Source organism: Oncorhynchus tshawytscha, linkage group LG04 (genome assembly GCF_018296145.1).
Source record: "Oncorhynchus tshawytscha isolate Ot180627B linkage group LG04, Otsh_v2.0, whole genome shotgun sequence".
Lineage (NCBI taxonomy): Eukaryota > Metazoa > Chordata > Actinopteri > Salmoniformes > Salmonidae > Oncorhynchus > Oncorhynchus tshawytscha.
In genome coordinates, this window is record NC_056432.1 from 51027983 (window position 1) to 51040645 (window position 12663).

Consider the following 12663-nt stretch of genomic DNA (forward strand, 5'->3'; position numbering starts at 1 on the left):
ACTCCCTGTTCACCCATGACTGCGTGGCCACGCACGCCTCCAACTCAATCATCAAGTTTGCGGACGACACAACAGTGGTAGGCTTGATTACCAACAATGACGAGACGGCCTACAGGGAGGAGGTGAGGGCCCTCGGAGTGTGGTGTCAGGAAAATAACCTCACACTCAACGTCAACAAAACTAAGGAGATGATTGTGGACTTCAGGAACAGCAGAGGGAACACCCCCCTATCTACATCGATGGAACAGTAGTGGAGAGGGTAGTAAGTTTTAAGTTCCTCTGCGTACACATCACAGACAAACTGAATTGGTCCACCCACACAGACAGCATCGTGAAGAAGGCGCAGCAGCGCCTCTTTAAACTCAGGAGGCTGAAGAAATTCGGCTTGTCACCAAAAGCACTCACAAACTTCTACAGATGCACAAACGAGAGCATCCTGTCGGGCTGTATCACCGCCTGGTACGGCAACTGCTCCGCCCACAACCGTAAGGCTCTCCAGAGGGTAGTGAGGTCTGCACAACGCATCACCGGGGGCAAACTACCTGCCCTCCAGGACACCTACACCACCCGATGTCACAGGAAGGCCATACAGATCATCAAGGACAACAACCACCCGAGCCACTGCCTGTTCACCCCGCTATCATCCAGAAGGCGAGGTCAGTACAGGTGCATCAAAGCTGGGACCGAGAGACTGAAAAACAGCTTCTATCTCAAGGCCATCAGACTGTTAAACAGCCACCACTAACATTGAGTGGCTGCTGCCAACACACTGACTCAACTCCAGACACTTTAATAATGGGAATTGATGGGAATTGATGTAAAATATATCACTAGCCACTTTAAACAATGCTACTTAATATAATGTTTACATACCCTACATTATTTATCTCATATGTATACGTATATACTGTACTCTATATCATCTACTGCATCTTTATGTAATACATGTATCACTAGCCACTTTAAACTATGCCACTTTGTTTACATATTCATCTCATATGTATATACTGTACTCGATACCATCTACTGCATCTTGCCTATGCCGCTCTGTACCATCACTCATTCATATATCTTTATGTACATATTCTTTATCCCTTTACACTTGTGTGTATAAGGTAGTAGTTTTGGAATTGTTAGCTAGATTACTCGTTGGTTATTACTGCATTGTCGGAACTAGAAGCACAAGCATTTCGCTACACTCACATTAACATCTGCTAACCATGTGTATGTGACAAATAAAATGTGATTTGATTTGATTTGAACCTCCTACAGGACAGCACTGTCCAGCCATAACATCACTTGTTACGGCTGGATGAAGCATTGTTATGAAGCATTCCAAGGTCCTGGAGTGGCCTAGCCAGTCTCCAGATCTCAACCCCATAGAAAATCTTTGGAGGGAGTTGAAAGTCCGTGTTGCCCAGCAACAGCCCCAAAACATCACTGCTCTAGAGGAGATCTGCATGGAGGAATGGGCCAAAATACCAGCAACAGTGTGTGAAAACCTTGTGAAGACTTACAGAAAACGTTTGACCTCTGTCAATGCCAACAAAAGGTATATAACAAAGTATTGAGATAAACTTTTGTTATTGACCAAATACTTATTTTCCACCATAATTTGCAAATAAATTCATAAAAAATCCTGCAATGTGATTTTCTGGATTTTTTAAAAATGTTGTCTGTCATAGTTGAAGTGTACCTATGATGAAAATTACAGGCCTCTCTCATATTTTTAAGTGGGAGAACTTGCACAATTGGTGGCTGACTAAATACTTTTTTGCCCCACTGTACATCTGACATATTGCATTTGTTTACAATATGGCTGGCTTTTTGGTCTTTCGTATGGTCACTGAGGCACTGACCCACACTCCTTACATGTCTATAGGCGAAGTCTGGTTAAGAGGTCACACACCAGGGTTTAGTGGGAAGAAGCAGGGAGGGTGTTAAGGATGGCCTTTTTGTTGAATGAATAAAATAAATACAATTTCAGATATCAAGTTTCAATAGCTCATAATAGCTTTAACCTGCTAAATTGATATATTCTGAATCAGTGGAGGATGGAGAAAAATCCAAGCTTTTAAATAAACAAATTGAGAAAGGGCCAATCCCTGAATCCCAAATCAACCCCTTGCTCTTACTCCCTGTGCATTTGTGTAGACCTGAGCGGGTTGGATAAGTGTAAGCAACATGGTGACAATTCTACCTGGTCTATCAGAGGGCAATAACATATTTATATCTGAACTTTCAAAAACGTTGTGTCCTGCTGAATGCGCCCCTGATCTACTTGTAACCTGTGTGTTTTCTTTCTGCATCCTTCTATGTCTCTGTCTCCCCTGTTTCCTTTAACTCTGCTCCTGTTCTCCAGGATCTAGGAGTTCTGCCATGCTCTGAGAAGCCTGCCGTATCCTTCCCCAGACCTGGAGCCACCTGATGTCCTCTTGGTGTTCTGCCAAGATCTGTGATCCCACTTTTCATTACATTATCTACAGCTGCTGTTATTGTCGTCTAATCTGCTAAAATTAACTGTGCTTGCAATATCATTGTGGGCTCAGTGATATACACAGATGCACTTCTTCAAGTCCCCCATCCAAGACTGGCTGCCTGTCGAGGGAAAAAGACATGCAGAATCACCTATAGCACCGACCCATTCTCTATCCAACATGATATCTTAGGAAAACGTCATCCTGTCATAGATGTCAATTGGCCATGCTCCTATGTTCGTTATTGTTCAACTCACTAACTGCACCTGCTTCCTGACTCCATGTGTCTATGTTACAGAATACTACCTCTACAAATGGATACAGCAGTTAACCAAGACATCTCCCAGATGGTCCGCGAACAGGGACACTTACTTTGTCAACACCATGACCAGCTGGCTCATTTGAGGACGGCTATGGATGAGGTCCTCTGCGTTTTTCAACAAGTCGACATTACTCAAGGGGCGTTATCTCCAAACAACGGAAGATTCTCTACCAGATTCTCTACTACCCCCCAGAATAAACAACCCTTATGCCATGTTTCAAAGTGGTCCACAATATCTAACAATGCACAGGTTACTCCTGACATAGTTTGATAAGGCAGTGTTAGCAAGAGTCCTTACTTAGAGTCCTTACTTACACTTACTAGCACTTAATTACTTATTTAAATCCCTCTTCTTGCTATTTATGAAACCCATTTGTAAAATCCTGACATATCCATGAGTTGATAGCCCTGTGTCTCAGTAGTATCTCCCCATAGAATATGTTTGTTAATTTAAGCATTGCCATATCTTAGTGACATTTGAGCATCTTCTAGACTAGGGGTATTCAAATCTTACTCTACGAGGTCCGGAGCCTGCTGGTTTTCCATCTACCTGATAATTAATTGGACCCACCTGGAGTCCCAGGTCTAAATCAGTCTATGATTCGAGGAAAAAAGCAGTGGAACTGCCTTCGAGTCCACAACTTGTACATTTCAGTTTGATGTTTTACAGACTCAGACTCACTGATAAAAAAATACATCTCTTTAATGTTGAGTACAGAGAAATCATACCCTTAGGGGGAACAGGGGCATGTTCCCCCCCAGATTTGTTTAGTAAAAAAAAAGGATAGGTTCCCAATCTCCCAACCTCACACCGAGCTACCAAGAAGCAATTTCAGGCTATCAATCAAGTTAGAGTAGTTAGCTTGTCTAACTACAGTATGTTTTAGAGGTTTCAAGGAAGTTGTAACAATTTACTTCACCTTTTATTTGACAAATGAGCCCTGTGATTACAAAGATACACACATCAAATACAATTGCGAAACACAAAATAAGGAATACACAAACACAATCCTAAAAAACAAACACATTCTTCAGTAAATACATTAGTTCCTCAATCAGCAGTCTGAATTGCCCTAGAGCATGGGGTAGGCAACCATGGTCTTGTGGTGTAGACACATTTTTTATTTAACCAACCTGGAAGACCAGTTGTGTTGAATTAGCTCAATTGGTCAATTGAGGTGCCCAGTTAGAAAAAAAGCATGCAGTACCTGCGGCACTCCAGGTACAGGGTTGTCTACCCTTGCCCTAAAGGCACTAAAATAACATATTTTTAAGAATTGTTGAGATTATTCAACAATTAGGGTACAAAAAGCTGATTTATTCTGTACACAAAGGAAGGTTATTTGCACTCTGGGAAGAGGACACCGTGGCATTGTCAACCATGATTGAGAGGTCTTGGAGTGGGCAGGCCTTCCCAGGGAGGAATAATGAATTACAACCGCTTTTTGGTTGACAGGTATGCAGTGACGTGTATTCCTAGATGCCAAGGGAAGTCTGGCTTTCCCATAAAATTGACCAAGAAAAAAAAAACGTATAAAATGTCTCTGTGTTTTACAGTTTTCCTTCATTTCGCAAGAACTGAATATATCTCACTACAAAAAGCATCTGAGTGAGCAAAACAGAGTCCCTCTTTCTCAGTATGTGCAGCCCATGTATCTGCTGCTGTCTGGACTAAAAGTTATGACATACACATCCTTCAATAGCAAGTATAAAATAATTGCCAATCAGCATTGAGCTAAACTGAATGAGCGCAACTGTAAATGGTCCTGGCACACCAAAAAAAAGTGTAAATGGAAGCCAATTTGGATTTGGCTTCACACCAATCACTTCATATCAAAAGCAAAACATAATTGACAGAAAAAAACTTGAATTGTTGCATCTCGCTGTGTTGTGGTATTACATCATTATCCTTACTGGCCAATGATTATAACGCCGATTCTGATCCAACCATAAATTCATTCATTGTGCCCCTGAACTGAGAGGATGGAAGTTCAATATATAGCTAGATGTAGTGGGCTAATGTTAACTAACTGGCACACCGGTGCCCATGAAAGGAAGTTAGAATAGGGAGCAAGCATTTTAACCAGGTAGCCTAGACAACAAAAACTAAAAGTCTGTACTTACTGTATGACAGAGTCTTAGACCTTTTCGGCAACATGAAAGAGAGGAGGATGGCATTGGCATTCCTTTACAAGTAGGGTGAGCCAACAAGTTTTTTTCTACTTGTGCGCACACACACACACACACACACACACACACACACACACACACACACACACACACACACACACACACACACACACACACACACACACACACACACACACACACACACACACACACACACACACACATAGAAATCAGTACCATGGACAGCCACATCATATTTATCTTATGTTGGACTCTATTATTTTTGTCATTGTATTAGCCTAAGCATGGGTGATTTGATCATGTTGAAATGTTGAAGTTGAAATGGTGCTGGAATAGTAGAGGCAGCTCCTGTTTTCTTTGTGACTCTCCATGGTTTTAAATAAATAGTTGTTTCGTAGTCCGAAAATGTTGGAAGCATCAACTGGCTTGACCATGCTGTAGGTCACGTAACTGTTTGTTACATGCAATATGCTTTTGTGGACAGAGGTTTCTCTCCGGTTTTGTGATTGAATTTATTCTACGGGGCCCATTAGTTTTGCGGGCCTGTGCCCCCTGTCATCGATGTCTATTTTTCTTATTCTTGACAGTAACTCTCTAAAAAGTAATTAATCAACCTTTTTTATTTCCATATGTACTAGGAAGCTAAGTGTTTGTGTCTTGGGCTTCAGGAATGTGACTGAAAAGAGAAAAATAACAAATAAACTGATTGAAAGTATGAGGGGATATCAGTGAACAAATGCTGTGGTCGAGGCTACGACGGCGCAAGTGCAATGAGTGGAGCTTACTCAGGTGTTCAAAAGTGCATATCATACCAAGAGCCTAATGCTTCTTAGGTAGTTCTTTATCAGTTTTAGTTTAGAAAACGATCTCTTCGCAGAAGCAACTGTTACAGGGATGATACAAACAGCTAGGTAGCCATAGCAACGACAGGGAAACTGGTCAGAAGGGAGTTGTGATTCAAATACAGCAGTTCTGTAACATCTTTAGACTCTCGTTGCAAGCTCATTCTCTTTAACTGCAGGCCTCAACACGTAACGGAAAGAGACTAACTGTATAGGAAGCTCTGGGAGCAGGTCATCTGGATACTGGACAGGCAATAAATTAGCAGATACAAACAGATTATCATCTTCAGCAGAAAATAGTTATTGAGGACGTAAACAAAAAAAAAGCTGTTAGTGATTTCTTTCATACTGGTGAACTGGCGTTTGAGTTCTATGGTTGCAATATCAACAGTCCCTTATCTTGGGTATATATTGTCATGCATCTTTCAAGAGTAAGTAAAAATGTTGTCTACCACAATGGACATATAATGCACAATGTCTCAGGAAACACTATCGGTTGGCAATACTCAGTATAGAAAACAGTCGGGCCCGCAACCTGGACCTACAGGCCGTTGTGAAAACATTTGCACACAAAAAAAGAGGACTTCAGGACACCAGGGGAGTCTCAATTTGGATTTGATTTAATTTAATTTACCTTGAATATTGCAACCCATTTGTGTAGGTTATTAGCCAGACAAAACCCACTGAGTTCAACAACAAAAACCATCTCTGCAGCACTCCACCAATCAGGCTTTTATGGTAGAGTGGCCAGACGGAAGCCACTCCTCAGTAAAAAGCACATGACAGCCCACTTGGAGATTGCCAAAAGGCACCTAAAGGACTCAGACCATGAGAAACAAGACTCTCTGGTCTGATGAAACCAAGATTGTACTCTTTAGCCAGAATTCCAAGTGCCATGTAAGGAGGAAACCTGGAAACATCCTTATGGTGAAGCATGGTGGTGGCAGCATCATGCTGTGAGGATGTTTTTCAGTGGCAAGGACTGGGAAAGATGAATGGAGCAAAGTACAAAGAGATCCTTGATGAAAACCTCAGACTGGGGCGAAGGTTCACCTTCCAACAGGACAACAACTCTAAGCACACAGCCAAGACAACGCAGGAGTGACTTTGGGACAAGTCTCTGCATGTCCTTGAGTGGCCCAGCCAGAGCCTGAACTTTAACCCGATCGAATATCTCTGGAGAGACCTGAAAATGGCAGAACAGCTACGCTCCCAATCCAACATGACATAACTTGAGAGGATCTGCAGAGAAGAATGGGAGAAACTCCCCAATTACAGGTGTGCCAAGCTTCTAGCGCCATACCCAAGAATACTCGAGGCTGTAATCAATGCTAAAGTTGCTTCAACAAAGTACTGAGTAAAGGGTCTGAAAACGTATGTAAATGTGATATTTAAGTTTTACATTTGCAAAAACAATTTTATCAATTTTAAAATAAGGCTGTAACGTTACAAAATGTGGAAAAATTCAAGGGGTCTGAATACTTTCCGAATGCACTGTATATATATACACACGATTTTAACTTTGAGTCATTAAGGAAAGTTGAGCATAATATTATTAGTATGTGTCAATATATAAATGTAAGCAGGTTTCCATCCAACCTTTATATGTGAGTAAAGTATACTGAACAAAATTATAAACGCATGTAAAGTGTTGGTCCCATGTTTCATGAGCTGAAATAATACATCCCAGAATTGTTCCATACGCACAAAAAGCTTATTTCTCTCAGATTTTGTTCATCAGCATTTCTCCTTTGCCAAGATAATCCATTCACCTGACAGGTGTGGCATATCAAAAAGCTGATTAAACAGCATTATCATTGCACAGTTTCTTCTTGTGCTGGGGACAATAAAACAGCACTCTAAAATGCACAGTTTTGTCACACAACACAATGCCACAGACGTCTCAAGTTTTGAGGGAGCATGCAATTGGCATGCTGGCTGCAGGAATGTCCACCAGTGCTGTTGCCAGAGAATTGAATGTTAATTTCTCTAACATAAGCCGCTTCCAATGTCGTTTTAGAGAATTTGGCAGTACATTCAACTGGCCTCACAACCGCAGACCACGTGTAACCACACCAGGCCAGTACCTCTAAATCCGGCTTCGTCACCTACGGGATTGTCTGAGACCAGTCACCCAGACAGCTGATGAAACTGTGGATTTGCACAACCAAAGAATTTCTGCACAAACTGTCAGAAACCGTCTCAGTGAAGCTCATCTGTGTGCTCGTCATCCTCACCAGGGTCTTCACCTGACTGCATTTCGGAGTCGCAACATACTTAAGGGGGCAAATGCTCACTTTCGATGGCCACTGGCAGGCTGGAGAAATGTGCTCTTCATTGTTTAATTCCGGTGTCAACTGTACCGGGCAGATGGCGTTGAATGGGCAAGCGGTTTGCTGACATCAACATTGTGAACAGAGTACCCCACGGTCGCGTGGGGTTATGGTATGGACAGGCATAAGCTACGGACAACAAACATAATTGTATTTTGTCAATGGCAATTTGAATGCACAGAGATACCATGACGAGATCCTGAGGCCCATTGTCATGCCATTCATTTGCCGCCATCACCTCATGTTTCAGTATGAAAATGCACAGCCACATGTCGCAAGGATCTGTACGCAATTCCTGGAAGCTGAAAATGTCTCAGTTCTTCAATGGCCTACATACCCACCAGACATGTCACTCATTGAGCTTGTTTGGGATGATCTTGTTTGATGTGTACAACAGTGTGCTCCAGTTCCCGCCAATATCCAGCAACTTCGCACAGCCACTGAAGAGGATTGGGACAACATTCCACAGGCCACAATCAACAACCTTATCAAAAACCGAGCTACTTACAAGTAAATGCTGCATCATAGAGCAGCTGGTGAATTCGGCGTTTGGCAATGGCCTTCTTTTGGAATGACAGTCGTTTTAGCGAAGGTTTGATGCTTTGTGCAAAAAGCTCATCTTCATCAACTGCAGTAAGTGCAGGTGGTGCTGGTGGTGGAACGGACAGGTTATGGAAAGGGGTCTAGCAGGTTGGGGTTTCCGGGTATGGGGTCTAGTGGGTTGAGTAGCTTGAGAGGTGATTGGGGTCTGATGTCTCTTCCCGGATAGCGACCTCAAGTGTTCACCTGTACTGTTCTAGCTGGGTGTTCTCTTCCTCTCCATGTTCCTATCCTGTCCTCTCCCTGCACCTGGCTGTTTCTGTCTGTGATTTTTTTCAAAGGAATGACACGATTGGGGAAAAACGCCAGAGACGGTGGCTGGCTGCTGTCCCACTCCTCTTTCTTTCATTCCACTGCCCTTTTCTCCTTTATGTACTGTATCTGTCTCTCAGGTTTCAATTTTCTTTCTACAGTCATCTTCTAAAGTGACCCAACAAAAAGTTTGTACCTTTTGCATGATCTCTTCTTCTTCTCATACAAATAAATACAAATATATAAATACATTTAAAAAAAACATCCCCACACCTTCAGTCATAATCCAATCCAAATCACACCCCTAGACAGGCTCAGGGGTCTGGGAGGGGATCCTTTAGTCAGTATTCCCTGCAATGTTTCAGCTGTTAATTCCTGAATACCCCAAAACCTTGCAGCTGCAGATACAATTATGTCCAGCTTCTTGGACTTTTGCTCGTTCGGACAGTACAATTAATCACTTGCGCAATAAACTCCACAACATCCACTTTCACTATCAATGTATCTGTATCCTTTAACTGATTAATGACATTCTGAATCTCAATTGGCTTCTGGGCATCCACTGCAATATCTTCCTCAGCTCCAATCCCTCATTCAACAATTTCCTGTGCATCCGTGTAGGTGACCTGCTGTATAGCCCGGATTTGTGCTACTTCAAACTCCTCCACCCTAGCAGGACACTCCGGGAATTCGGCAACATGATTTCCACCCCAATTGCAACACTGTAGATCATCACCTCCTTCACCAACCTATTGCTTCCGTTGGCATAGACTTGATACATGACTATACCTTTCGCAATTCGACACTGAAAATGCTTTGTCACAAACGCTCTCATGTAAAGTGGTCAGATGAAGCAGATGCTAAGCTACAGGACTGTTTTGCTAGCACAGACTGGAATAATATGTTCCGGGATTCTTCCGATGCCATTGAGGAGTACACCACATTAGCAACTGGGTTCATCAATAAGTGCAAGAAGCAATGGATTACAGGCAACATCCACACTGAGCTAAAGGGTAGAGCTGCCGCTTTCAAGGAGCAGGACTCTAACTCGGAAGCTTATAAGAAATCCCTCTGACGAACCATCAAACAGGCAAAGCGTCAATACAGGACTAAGATTGAATCATACTACACCGGCTCTGATGCTCGTTGGATGTGGCAGGGCTTGCAAATCATTACAGGCTACAAAGGGAAGCACAGCAGAGAGCTGCCCAGGGAAACAAGCCTACTAGATGAGCTGAACTACTTCTATGCTGGCTTCGAAGCAAATAACACTGAAACATGCATGAGAGCGCCAGCTGTTCCGGAAGACTGCGTGATCATGCTCTCCGCAGCCGATATGAGTAAGACCTTTAAACAGGTCAACGTTTACAAGGCCGGAGGGCCAGACGGATTACCAGGATGTGTACTGCGAGCATGCGCTGACCAACTGGCAAGTGTCTTCACTGACATTTTTAACCTCTCCCTGTCCGAGTCTGTAATGGCAACACGTTTTAAGCAGACCACCATAGTGCCTGTGCCTAAGAACACTAAGGTAACCTGCCTAAATGACTACCGACCCGTAGCACTCACATCTGTAGCCATGAAGTGCTTTGAAAGACTGATCATAGCTCACATCAACACTGTTATCACAGAAACTCTAGACCCATTCCAATTTGCATACCGCCCCAACAGATCCACAGATGATGTCATCTCTATTGCACTCCACACTGCCCTTTCCCACCTGGACAAAAGGAACACCTATGTGAGAATGTTATTCATTGACTACAGCTCAGCGTTCAACACCACAGTGCCCTCAAAGCTCACCAATAAGCTAAGGACCCTGGGACTAAACACCTCCCTCTGCAACTGGATCCTGAACTTCCAGCCGGTCCACCCCCAGGTGGTAAGGGTAGGTAACAACACATCCGTCACGCCATGGAAGCTCCATCATTACACACTGTAGTTCCACCAATCTGTCTTACAGCCTCTGCATACGATACTTCATGACTAATTGCATATCTCTGATTCTCTCAACCCTCTCTCACACCTGGCATCCACCAAATGCTGCACTTTGACCTCCCCCACACACACACATTTACAACACTTAACCTTCAAATTGCTCCCACATTCAGGGTAATCATGTCCCCCTCCACACTTGGCACATCTTTTCCTTCCTTTCCATTGAACAGCTACATGTCCCTGTCTCTGACATTGAAACTAAGGAATCCTATCTATACTTTTCCAGGCAAAACTTTCTCAGATCTAAGTAGCATTGATAGGCTTTCACTTCTTTGACCCTCTTTCCTACTGATCAATCTTTTGGCCTCAAATCTTCTTCCCCCTTCACATTTTCTTTAATGTCATCCATGGACATAGGTATAGGGACCCCAGTGATGACTCCCTCAATCTATCATAAGCACTAGAGACATGGCTTTTAATCTTCCTGTAAAGTGGTGCGTAACTGGTGGCAGGGAAGTCAGACGCAGGAGAGCAGAACTAGGTAGTAGCCGGAGCAGTGTAATCCAAAAACCAACGGCATAAAAATACAACAGAATATGGGTACAAAAAAACAGACGCGCACCAGTGCACAAGCACATACAACAAACAATCCCACACAAAGACATGGGGGGAACAGAGGGTTAAATACACAACAAATAATGAGGGAAATGGAAACCAGGTTTGTAGAAAAACAAGACAAAACAAATGGAAATGAAAAGTGGATCGACGATGGCTAGAAGACCTGTGACACCGATCGCCGAACACCACCCGAACAAGGAGAGGAAACAACTTCGGTGGAAGTCGTGACACTTCCTCCCATTAAGCTTTTCCATTTTCAGAATATTTTCTTGCTGAGCCTGGCTACCACAAAATATTAACAACCTACCATTTCCAATGAACCAAAATAATTTGACTCCACCTACCTCTTTCTCTACAGCCTTAGTTAGTTGGATAGGGTGTAAATGAGGCCCTGTTGTCTCATCAAACACCATCACCACTTTCCACTCCAACACATTATTACTCTTGCTTCCTACCTTGGCCCTCTTTCTGCTTTCTGCTTTCTTCACTAGAAGCTCCACTGCTTTCTGTATCATGATCTCTCTTCTTCCTATGTCTTTCCACTACCGACCATGCCAGTCCTTGACCCTCATCCTCCCTCTCCATACCATCAGAACTGACACCCATATTGTTCACATTCCAGCACAGCTGTTGCTTCACCAAATTTTTCAGCCATTTACTCCATTTCATCCCCACTACTCACCGCCATTTCCGGCTCCCCCCTCTACCTTTGACGTTGACCGTCTCCATACTCCTCCCTACTAACTCAACAAGCCAAGTTGGTTGGGTCTCTCCCCCCTTCCACCATCTCCCTCGAAGGAGTGTTTTCCCTTCCCTGCTGAGTGCTTATGGTTAATGTGAAAGAGGCTTCAGGGATTTTACAGCAGAGTTATAACAAGGAATCCTTTCGATGAATGCTCTGTCCTCACAGGCCCCTGAGTCTGTCTATGGATGTGATTTGAACTGTGACTGAAGGAGTGGGATGGTTTTGGATATATATATATATATATATATATTATGATTGAATACTTCAAAACGGAGATTGCCTCAATGACACTGCCCATGTTGCTAAAATGGCATAGATATTAATGTTGTGTTCAAAACAACGGTGAACTTTGAGAAAGAGGTCAAATCATGATGTCAGTGATCTT